Below are 13,534 nucleotides of genomic sequence, written 5' to 3'. Positions count from 1 at the left end.
AGCAAAGTAGTTACTAACTTGTGTTATGCACCCATTGGCCTGATTATGTTTGAAAGTAAGCCTTGTAAATGACTGCCCCTTTAAAAATAAGGTACTCTTTACCTAGAACGGCGCCCGTCGCGGGCATCGCGGGTACATTTATGCCTGCCCGCGACGCGACCGACGCGATGCCCGCGATTTTCCCATTGAAAACCATGTTAAACCTGAAAAATCGCGTCGGTCGCGTCGCGGCCGGCCATAAACGTACCCGCGATGCCCGCGACGCGATGCTCCCGATTTCCCATAGGAAGCAATGTTAAAAGCCGCGATGGACCCGATTTTAGTGTTAAATGCCTCAATCCACCCGATTTGGCCATAGGAATCAATGTTAAATGGGCTACAGAGCCCATTAACCCTTAAATGTCCCCCCAAATTTTTAACGCCACCCCACGATCAACGCCAACCCGAAGCGTGGCGAGCGCAGCGAGCCCGCGAGGGGCGGCGGTACGCGTCCTCCGACCTTTTCATGCCCTACTATCCACGTCGGCGTGGTGTGAGAATAGAATAGTGTGGCGAGCGCAGCGAGCCACCGAGCCCGAAGCGTGGCGAGCGCAGCGAGCCCCGCGAGGGGACGCGGATACCTTCACAGGTAAGCGCGTCCCCTCGCGGGCTTCACAGGTGTCCGTGGCCACGCGGACACCTGTGAAGCCCGCGAGGGGACGCGTATAACTGTGAAGGTATCCGCGTCCCCTCGCGGGGCTCGCTGCGCTCGCCACGCTTCGGGCTCGGTGGCTCGCTGCGCTCGCCACACTATTCTATTCTCAACTCCACGCCGACGTGGATAGTAGGGCATGAAAAGGTCGTAGGACGCGTACCGCCGCCCCTCGCGGGCTCGCTGCGCTCGCCACGCTTCGGGTTGGCGTGGATCGTGGGGTGGCGTACAAAAATTGGGGGGACATTTAAGGGTTAATTGGGGCTATTTGGGCTCTGTAGCCCATTTAACATTGATTCCTATGGGAAAATCGCGGGCATTGAGGCATTTAACGCTAAAATCGCGGTCAATCAGGCTTTTTAACATTGTTCTCTATGGGAAAATCGCGGTAATCGCGGGTACCCGATTTTGATGTACCCGCGATTTACCCGCGATTTACCCGCGATGCCGCGATTACCGCGATTTTACCCGCGATGCCCGCGATTTCAATCGTGGGCGCCGTTCTAGGTAAAGAGTACCAAAAATAACCTCAGAGATTGGCCAGCATCCAGCAAGCCTGTCAAACTTGCACTGCATTACACCCAGACCCTTAATTTAAACACTTTACAATTTGCACTTGATTTCACTAATGCTAACTCTTAAAGGGCCCATTGTAGAGGAATACTATGGGGAAATTCAATGAACCATGGCTTCAGGCTAATTAAAACTTCTGGGCTATTCAAGTACAATGGCACATTGCACCCTTTGCTCACTAAAAGATTGACCCCTACAGTATGTTTTTAGTTTACACTATCTTGCTGAAGGGTTAGGATCACTATAGGACAGGACACTTACAGGGGTGCCTTGGGTTGGTGGACCAGGATTAATTCATATTAGTTATGTGCAATGTAACCAGGGGCGGATTGGGAATTAAAACCAGCCCGGGAAATATCTCGAAGCAGCCCTAATGAGGGGGGGGGGGGGGTTGTGTGCCAATTTTTTTGGGATGGCCTATTTCACCAAGGCCCATTATACATATACATATACCTCACACTGTGATGCCATTATACATATGCCACACACCGTCATGCCATTATACATATGCCACACACCCTGATGCTCCATTACACATATGCCACACACCTTTATGCCATTATACATATGCCGCACACCCTGATGCCATTATACATATGCCGCACACCGTGATGCTCCATTATACATATGCCACACACCGTGATGCCATTATACATATGCCACACACCCTGATGCCATTATACCCATGCCACACAACGTGACGCACCATTATACCCATCCGCACACCCTGATGCCATTATACATATGCCGCACACCCTGATGCCATTATACATATGCCACACACCTTGATGCCATTATACATATGCCACACACCTTGATGCCATTATACATATGCAGCACACCCTGATGACATTATACATATGCCGCACACCGTGATGCCCATCATACATATGCCGCACACCGTAATGCCCATCATACATATGCCACACACTGTAATGCCCATCATACATATGCCACACAGCGTGATGCCCATTATACATATGCCGCACACCGTAATGCCCATCATACATATGCCACACACTGTGATGCCATTATACCTATGCCACACACCCTGATGCCATTATACATATGCCACACACCGTCATGCCATTATACATATGCCACACACCCTGATGCTCGATTACACATATGCCACACACCTTTATGCCATTATACATATGCCACACACCCTGATACCATTATACATATGCCGCACACCGTGATGCCCATCATACATATGCCACACACCTTAATGCCATTATACATATGCCGCACACCCTGATGCCATTATACATATGCCGCACACCGTGATGCTCCGTTATACATATGCCACACACCGTGATGCTCCATTATACATATGCCACACTCTGTGATGCCATTATACATATGCCACACACCGTGATGCTCCATTATACATATGCCACACACCCTGATGCCATTACACCCATGCCACACAACGTGATGCACCATTATACCCATCCGCACACCCTGATGCCATTATACATATGCTGCACACCTTGATGCCATTATACATATGCCGCACACCCTGATGGCATTATACATATGCCGCACACCGTGATGCCCATCATACATATGCCGCACACCGTAATGCCCATCATACATATGCCACACACCGTAATGCCCATCATACATATGCCACACAACGTGATGCCCATTATACATATGCTGCACACCGTAATGCCCATCATACATATGCCACACACCATGATGCTCCATTATACATATGCCACACAGCGTGATGCCATGATACCTATGCCGCACACCCTGATGCCATTATACATATGCCACACACCGTCATGCCATTATACATATGCCACACACCCTGATGCTCCATTACACATATGCCACACACCTTTATGCCATTATACATATGCCGCACACCCTGATGCCATTATACATATGCCGCACACCGTGATGCTCCATTATACATATGCCACACACCGTGATGCCATTATACATATGCCACACACCCTGATGCCATTATACCCATGCCACACAACGTGATGCACCATTATACCCATCCGCACACCCTGATGCCATTATACATATGCCGCACACCTTGATGCCATTATACATATGCCGCACACCCTGATGCTATTATACATATGCCACACACCCTGATGCCATTATACATATGCCGCACACCCTGATGGCATTATACATATGCCGCACACCATAATGCCCATCATACATATGCCACACACCGTAATGCCCATCATACATATGCCACACACCATGATGGCCATTATACATATGCCGCACACCGTAATGCCCATCATACATATGCCACACACCGTGATGCCCATTATACATATGCCGCACACCGTTATGCCCATCATACATATGCCACACACCGTGATGCCCATCATACATATGCCGCACACCGTGATGCCCATTATACATATGCCGCACATCGTAATGCCCATCATACATATGCCGCACACCGTGATGCCCATATACATATGCCACACACCATGATGCCCTGCTTCTGAGGGTCGAGAGAAGAACAGAATCCAGCAAAATTCTGTTATGCGGTGGGAGGGGGGTCTATATGCTGTTATGCGGGGGGGGGTGATGTCTCTTCACAAGTGTAAAGGTGCCCATACACGCACCAATCCCGGCGTGCGTTCTGGGCTAAACTAGCATCCATCGCATTGCATGCCTAGTGCATGCAATGCGATAAAAAGACAGTACAACAAGTATGTGTAGCATATACTTTTTGTACTGTGCGATGAGGTGACGCGGAACGGGCATCTCATCGTATAGCATCGCACCGCCGGGATCGGTGCGTGTATGGGCACCTATAGTTGCTGCCTGTGATGGAGTTTTGTGCCCCTTTAAAAAATATATATATACACACACATAAGGGGGGCACAAAACTTCATCACATGCAGCAACTTATAAGCACTTACACGTGTGAAGAGACCCCATCACACACACCCCCTCCGCATAATAACAGCAAAAAGAACCCCCCTCCCACATGCAGTACATATATATTAAACCCAGATATATATATATATTTTTTAAAGAGGCCAAATCCCAATCCCAAAGAAAAAGATGACAGTCCCTTACACTTTATGCTGCTTCCGCCTTCCCCCTCTTCAGCTGCTCACTCAGTCTCAGCCGTTCCACCCACGCTGCAGCCACTCACAATTCTAGGCGCTGAGTCTTTGTGGTGTACTCAGTGGCCGGGTGCGCGGTGACGTCACCCGTGCACCCGCGATCGATGTTCTGGCCACCTCTGCATAAGAGCCGCGGGAGGAGCTGCGTGGATCTGCGCATGCGCAGAAGCCCTCCCGCGGCCATCTTTAAATCTCTCAGTGCCGCAGACAGCCGCGGCCATATTTGTTGTGGCATGTGATGCTGCGGCCACTAAACGCTGTAGTCGAGCGGTCCGCGGCCCAGCCATGGAGGCGAGTGGCCTGTTCTGGTCACTTATGGACCGGCTCACCGGGATATTACCCGGTTTCCCGGTGGGCCAATCCGCCCCTGAATGTAACAGGCAAAAGCAGTGCTAATGACTGCCAATTATAACATGTGGACAAACAGGAGCAAATCCTGCCCCTCACCACATAACTGTGACATATAAACACAATGTACATAATTTTTTTCTGAATTTCTCAATAAGAAATATTTAACCTAGGGGTGCCTTGAAAACATTTTGATGCTCTAGGGTGCCGCGATTCAAAAAAGTTTGGGAACCCCTGCTATAGGGCATGAATTTGGCAGTTGATATTCAGCAAGCAAATAACAATCTAAACCAACTCGTATCCTGAAACACAGTCCTGATGGGATGCAATTAGATATGAATGCTACTGGAGGTTATATGGGGGTTCTGGAATATGATAAGCTGCCTGAAGAGGTGAGTGTGTTCCTGACAAAGATATTTTTACGGTCGGATTCCCAATCCAGTCTATGTAAGCATACATGTGAGCATTTGGAGGACTTAATAGACAGATGTGGTTACTGTATATCTGCTAAGTGTGATCACCTGTATACAAAGATACCTCTATGTGTGCGAGTCCAATATTATCCACATGTAAGCATACATGTGAGCCTGATTTATTTATCCACACATGAGGTGAACCCATAAAGAAATATTTTGAGACACCCCAATAAGAGGAGAGGAATCTTCTAAGTTGAGGACCTGTGAGGTGTCTATATCTCAAACTATAGACTTTAGTGTACTTGTCTTATTGCTCAGTTGAGCATCAGTGCTTCCCACTTCTCTTTCTACTCTGGTTAGAACCTGTTTGTGCAGTTCTCTGATGAAGGGAGTAGTACACTCTGTTGTAGGAAATGTTCAATTTCTTGGCAATTTCTCGCATGGAATTTACTTCATTTCGAAGAACAAGAATAGACGGTCGAGTTTCACATGAAAGTTCTCTTTTTCTGGCCCACAAATGTGATGCTCCATATACTCAAATTGCTCAAAGGAAGGCCAATTTTATAGCTTCTCTGATGAGCAAACCTATTTTCAGCTGTGGTAACATAATTGCACAAGGGTTTTCTAATTATCCATTAGTATTCTAACCCGATTAGCAAACACAATATATAGAGTGATGGTTGCTGGTAATGGGCCTCTCTAATCCTATGTAGATAGAAAACTAGACGTTTCTAGCTAGTATGGTCATTTACGACTAAAATTAGGACATTTCTAAGTAAACCCAAACTTTTAAATGGTAGTGTATGTTGGCAGTCATCTCCAAAGCCGAAGTTCCAGAATAACTGCAGTAAAGGGTCTAGCCCAGTGGTTCCCAAACCACCAACCTGAATCACCCCTGGGGTGCCTTGGGGCACTTGCAGGGGTGCCTCAGGTTGGTGGTCCAGAACCATTTCAAGTTATTTATGGCCAATGAAATAGGCAAAATCAGTGCTTGTGGCTTCCAATTAAGAATATGTGGGTAAACAGAAGTGAATCATGTTTCTCACCACATAAGTGGACCTAAGGAAAACATTTAAATCACAACTAATTTAATATTTTTCCTGAAATGAGTAACCAACTTTTGGCCTAGGGGTGCCGTGAAAAATATTCTGATACTTTAGGGTGCCATGATTCAAAAAGTTTGGGAACCACTGGTCTAGCCTTTGGAAAACATCTCATTGATTAGTTAGACTGTTATAGTTGCACCAGACTTGGGTATATGTATGGGATTTGTTATTCATTTATACATAAAATAAAAACCCAAAGAAGAGCAACAAAGCTAATTAAGGGAATGGAAAATTTAAGCTACGAGGACAAATTGAACAAACTAGGACTGTTTACACTACAGAAGCAATGTTTAAGGGGGGACATGCTCACCATGTACAAATATATCAGGGGCCAATATAAGGAACTGTCAAGCACCCTTTTTACTGCAAGGAAGGACTCTAGGACACGTAGGCATGAGTTTAGATTTGAAGAAAGAAGATTTTATTCGCTTAGAAGGAAAAATTTCTTTAGAGTCAGGTCAGTTAAACTATGGAACTCTCTTCTGGGTGAGGTGGTGTCGGCTGACAATAAATACGTTTAAAATAAGGTTGGATAAACTATTATTGGTTAAAAACATCCAGGGATACAAATAAGAATCATAATCTGTCTTAAAAAAAATAAAAATATGAATACACTACATATGACAAGGAATAAGCTATTAAAACCTAGGTTGAAGTCGATGGACGCAAGTATTTATTAAGCCTTATCTACTATGTAACTATTTAATATACAATTTTACTGTTGATCTTTTATCGAAGATGGTTATGATGTGCTTCCAGTGGATGGAGAATTTACAAAATGTTCATCCAACCACTCCAGCAGATATACAAGATGTACAGATGTAAACGCCAGTATCACTTAGACTTGAGTCCTTGTTAACATCATTAATAAGACTTAATAAGGCTATACAATTACCTATCTGTGGTAATACACACGTGTGATATATTTAGACACACGATGCAGACCACAGATGGGAAAATCAGGCGCTCAATAACCCACAGTTAGTGATATTCCTTATATAAAAGAAATTAAAATTTATAACAATTTATAAAATTTGCTGCTACTAAGAGTGATTCTGTATAACTCAAGATTTTAAGCATAAATAATTCTTGGTAAAAGAAAGGAGGAAACCGGTTTATACCGGAGAAACGCGTCAAGGCCCTTGCTTAATCCATTTGACCAGTGTGGGACACTTTGCTTATATTTCTGGAATAACCCCAGCAAGCGCACCTTTCAATCAGAGAGTTGCTGGTCTCGTGCGACAAAAACCTCCTGTCTGATGTGTGGATGCGGCGGCATCTCTGCAGACTGAAGGCTGACTGACAGCGGTCCCTGTACCGACGAGCCTACTTCAGATGCCCCACACAGAGCTCCCAGAGAGTGCAGCCTATCCAGGTGCCGGAGTTCTACTAGCAAGACGGGAGCGCACACAAAAGCCGCCGCAGTGTGGTTTCCAAGTGGTCCTGGAGTTCGGAGTTGGCTCCCTTGAGACAGAGGTTACCATACTATACTGGTGAGCACGTTATTTACATCAATGACTGTTGGTTTTAGGTGCCGCTGAAATAGCCCAATACTATCTCTGTAGATATGGAGATTAATACTAACAGCAATCATCTGTTGCTCTGGAGTCTGGGAATTAACACCAATACTCAGTACTGCTGCTCTTTTGATTCATATGGACTCTGTGCGTTCTTTACTCTTTAAACTGGAGCCCTTCACAAATATTTAAAACCTCCGGACCACAGACAGAGGAGGCTCACTATCCTAATAGAGAAAGGGTTAATTGACCCGCAAAATTGGAAAGTCTAATTCCTATGTGTGTCCTATTGAGAGTGTTGCAATTTACTGCTGATAACAATAATTTGTGTATGTGTATAAGTGTCCTACATATGTCATTGTGATTACGGGGGAAATTTACCAATATGAAAAACCTAGTTTTTCGTATTGGTATTTCCCCTACGGCTGCATACGACTGTTTGAGTCATATGCAAAGTCGTGTTCCGGAGGGGAAATTACAAAGCAGTCAAATACGACTGCTTTGTAACCCTCCGATGGTGTAATGATTCGTATTAGCTGGCCATATATACGACCGCTAATACAAATGTTTCTGGCAGTCTGCGCGGATCAGTCAGATCCGTGCAGGCTGCAATGTGTAAAAAAAAAAATAGAAAAAAAAATAAATAAAAAAAAAAATCGGCGTGGGGTCCCCCCCACAGCTGTAACCAGCACCAGGCTGAAGGAGCCGGGGCCGGTAATTAAAAATCAGGGAACCCGACAAATAGGGGTTCCCCGATTTTTAACAACCAGCCCCAGGCTCCAGGTCCGGGGCTGGTTCCCAAAATACGGGGGACAAAATGACTAGGGGTCCCCCGTATTTTAAGAACCAGCCCCAGGCACAACCAGCCAGCATAGTAATGTCACAGCCGGGGGACACTTATGATATAAGGTCCCGCGGCCAAAACATTAACCCTACCGACCAGTCAGCCTGGCCAGGGGCCCTGGGGGAGTGGGGACCCCCCCAATGAAGGGGTCCCCCCTCCAGGACTTACCTGACCAGGCTGAAGCCTGGTGCTGTCCCCGATGCCCCTGGGCGGTGGGCATCGGGCTGATTATGGTGTAAAAAAAAAAGATGAAACTATTGTTTTTTACTGTGGCACTACAAGTGCCAGCAAGCTGGGACTTGGAGAACCACAAGTCCCAGCCTGCTGGGCATTAAAGGGCCCACTGGCACTTGTAGTTCCACAGTTAAAAAAATAGTACACAAAACACACTGACACATTTAAAATAAAACTTTAATACATACAAAGCCCACACATACTAATACTTACCTATCTTCTTCCCGTAGGTAGTCCTGATGTCCTGTGTCATCTTCGGGATCCATGTCGACGTCGCTGTCGGCGATGGTGTCCCCGTCTGGATCCGACGAAATCCATGTGGAAGCTGTGGAAGGAACCATACTCACCTGTCCCAGCGCGACGTAGTCCAGGTAAGTGTCTTGGCAAAAAAACAAACCGACACCCCGAAACCAGCCGGACAGTAGGAGCCACACGGTGTTTGTGTACATCGTGCGGCTTCGCCTCCCGAATGCCACTATTGGCCGCCTTGCGGCCTAGCGGCTCCTGATTGGCCACTAGGCCGCAAGGCGGCCAATAGCGGCATTCGGGAGGCGGAGCCGCACGATGTACACAAACACCGTGCGGCTCAGCTGTTCGGCTGGTTTCGGGGTGTCGGTTTGTTTTTTTGCCAAGACCCTTACCTGGACTACGTCGCGCTGGGACAGGTGAGTATGGTTTCCTTCCACAGCTTCCACATGGATTTCGTCGGATCCGGACGGGGACGCCATCGCCGACAGCGACGTCGACATGAAGAAGGACGTCGACATGGATACCGAAGACGACACAGGACATCAGGACTACCTACGGGAAGAAGATAGGTAAGTATTAGTATGTGTGGGCTTTGTATGTATTAAAGTTTTATTTTAAATGTGTGTCAGTGTGTTTTGTGTACTATTTTTTTAACTGTGGAACTACAAGTGCCAGCGGGCCCTTTAATGCCCAGCAGGCTGGGACTTGTGGTTCTCCAAGTCCCAGCTTGCTGGGGAGGCTTGCTGGCCAATATAAGGAACTGTCAATCAAGGGCCAATATAAGGAACTGTCACACACCCTATTTTCTACTAGAAAGGAATCTAGGACGCGAGGGCATGAGTATAGATTAGAAGAAAAAAGATTTCATTCAGCTAGTAGAAAGAATTTCTTTACGGTCAGAACAGTCAAACTCTGGAACTCTCTTCCCAGAGAGGTGGTAATGGCTGGCTCATTAAATGCGTTCAAGGCAAAGTTGGACAAACATTTACTGGAGAAAAACATCCATGGGTACAAATAAGAAATATAATTTGTCTGTAAAATACCAGAACCTACCAAATCAGCAATGGATATCTATACCAGGTTGAACTAGATGGACGCAAGTCTTTTTTCAGCCTTACCTACTATGTAACTATGTAACTTGTAGTGCCACAGTAAAAAACAATAGTTTCATCTTTTTTTTTACACCATAATCAGCCCGATGCCCACCGCCCAGGGGCATCGGGGACAGCACCAGGCTTCAGCCTGGTCAGGTAAGTCCTGGAGGGGGGGACCCCTTCATTGGGGGGGTCCCCACTCCCCCAGGGCCCCTGGCCAGGCTGACTGGTCGGTAGGGTTAATGTTTTGGCCGCGGGACCTTATATCATAAGTGTCCCCCAGCTGTGACATTACCCTGCTGGCTGGTTGTGCCTGGGGCTGGTTCTTAAAATACGGGGGACCCCTAGTCATTTTGTCCCCCGTATTTTGGGAACCAGCCCCGGACCTGGAGCCTGGGGCTGGTTGTTAAAAATCGGGGAACCCTCATTTGTCGGGTTCCCTGATTTTTAATTACCGGCCCCGGCTCCTTCAGCCTGGTGCTGGTTTCAGCTGTGGGGGGGACCCCACGCCGTTTTTTTTTTAAATTTATTTAATTTTTCTATTTTTTTACACTGAAGCCTGCACGGATCTGACTGATCCGTGCAGGCTTAAAGCAAATACGACAGGAAAATGGTGTTCTATTTTTCTGTCGTATTTGCGTGGGTGTTTCACACCACTTAGCAGCCGTATTATCAGTACGGCTGCTTAGTACATCAGGAACCACCATTCTTTTGAATGGTGATTTCTGTCGTATCCTATCGATGGTGTAGGACATTCGTCTTTGTAAATACAAATACGAATGTTCCATCTTTAGGACTACAAATTGTTGTATTTTTGGGATTGTAAATCCCAAAAATACAAATTCGTAAAAAAAAAGGTGTATTTCTCCCTACGAATACACCTTTTTTCTACGAATCCATTTTGGTAAATGTCCCCCTACATTTCATTTCTATTTAGAAATTTATATTTGACTATTAATAAATGTATTGATTTTTATGACAAATGCGCCCCTTTCTTTTGCCAAAAAATATTTATTATTAATAAGGCTGGCTGTGTGAACTCAGCAATTTTACTATAGGACCACCAGATGTGGATAAAAGATCCCATCACGACCCCTTTAGCATCCGTGTGATAATCCAGTTAATTGCTCCCTGCTTTTAGCATATAATTTTTAGCATTTTCTGTACCTTTAACCAATATATTTATCTCTTGAGGTCCATTAAGTTAATTAACTTACTAAGAACTTGTCCTTGTTGTTTATTTAGGATTTTTGCATAGGATTTGACTATAACCACAAGGTGGCAGACTATAGCTCCATTTAAGAATAAAGAGGCGCATATAATTAAATGTGTCAATAAAAGATCAAATATGTTATAAAAAAAAATAGTAGTAGTCCTCCAAACAAAAAAGGACAAATAGAATGAATTATGGAAAGAGTATTTTTTTTTAAATCTCTTTATTTATATACACCATAGGAAAGTTTGACGATGGTGAAAATATTGCGATGCAGTATGCATGTATGTTGACATAACAATAAAAGAGTACAAAACCGATATGTTTCTGTATGCATAGTCGTGAAAATAAAGATCAAACTTATAACCGTATCCATTGGTGCATTTAAGGGGGGGAGGAGGGGAGATTGTGATTAACAACTACCGAGTCACATATTTAGTAGAAAAATAAAGATAGTACCAGAATAATATTGGTTACAGATGGGCACTAAGAGGAGTAATTAAATCATACCACACCGGGGAGTTGTCTATGGACATGAGAGAACCACGGACCCCAGACACCGTGGTACTTGGCCACTCTGTCGTGGAGAAGAGCAGTAATATATTCCATTGATGCTAAGGACCAAATTTTATTTATTAAAGCTGGCATCGGAGGAGCAAAAGGCTGTTTCCACTGTGTGGCAATGAGGAGTTTAGCTGCATTAAAAATATGGAGACAAAGTTTATCCTGGGGTTTAGGTAGCCCACTCAATGGTTTGCACAGTAAAATGTATATCGGGTCTTTAGGGTATGTGAAGTTTATCACACTGTCAACCAGGGATAGGACCTCATCCCAATATGCAGAGGGCATTCCCACCAAATATAAAGGTGCCCTTGTTCCCACAATTCCGCGAGGTCTGGAGTTGATGGAAAAATAGAGTGTAATTTCTCGGGGACCAGGTACCAGTGTGAGTAAATCTTAAAAGAGTTTTCTTTGATATTTGTGTTAATAGAAGTTTTAGCTACCCGTTGTCGAATATCTGCCCAATCTTCGTCCTCCATACTAATCCCCAGATCCATTTCCCATGCCCTTTCAAAAGATTCTTTGTGTTGGTGAGGTTGGGCATTTAAAATATAGTAGAGAACAGAAATGGCTCCTACACGTTCAGGGCTATAGTTGCAGATGCGCTCTAACGTTGTCATTGGCCGCGGCTTTTGTGTCTTATAGGAAGTTTGGATGAAACTTTTCAGTTGCATATATGCAAAATTGTGTGTTGTCTCCAGTTTGTACTTCTCACATAAATCTGAAAAGTTCTGAGGGGCAAAATCACCCAATATGTGTAGAAATCGTGTAATCCCACGTGCAACCCAAGGGTGCATATAACTACTCATACAACCCAGTTGAAAATGGGGGTGTCGCCAAAGGGGAGTCATTGGGGATGGATAGGGTGCTAAACCCCTCCGTTTGTTAAGTTGGTGCTAAACCCCTCCGTTTGTTAAGTTTATCCCATATGGTGAGGATAGCTTTAACACATGGGACATCGTGTACAGAGGATGGCCTCAGAGTCGGGGGAAGCCAGGGGAGAAAACTAGCTTTTTGGAGTCCGATCAGATCATTCTCGAGGGTCACCCATTTTTTAGATCCCTCCTTTGCATGCCATGACATAATATGACTCATTTGGGAGGCATGATAGTAATGTTCAAAAATGGGGAAGCCTAGACCTCCGCTAAATGATGTCTTAGCCAAGCATGTCCTATGGAGTCTAGGCTTTTTAATTGCCCACACAAAAGCGACCCATAGAGACTGAACTGAGCGAAGGAAAGGGTAAGGAACCACTATTAGTATTGTCTGAAACAGATAAAGCAGCCTGGGCAAAATGTTCATTTTAATAGAGTTGATACGTCCTATCCAGGATATATATAAAGGGGCCCACCTACTTAGATCATTCTTAATAGTTTGCAAAAGGGGGATGTAGTTGGCCTTGTACAATTGGTCTAATGATTTAGTAATTTGAATGCCTAATTATTTAATGCCCTGTGGTCTCCATGTGTAGTCAAAGTTAAGCTCTAAAAACCTCCGTAAATCAGGGGATAGATGCAATGCCAGGGCCTCTGATTTCATACCATTGACCTTATTTCCAGAACACCC

Source organism: Crinia signifera, chromosome 6, assembly GCF_055691185.1.
Source record: "Crinia signifera chromosome 6, ASM5569118v1, whole genome shotgun sequence".
Lineage (NCBI taxonomy): Eukaryota > Metazoa > Chordata > Amphibia > Anura > Myobatrachidae > Crinia > Crinia signifera.
The sequence above is the reverse complement of the archived record's forward strand: the minus strand, read 5'-3'. Positions refer to the sequence as shown.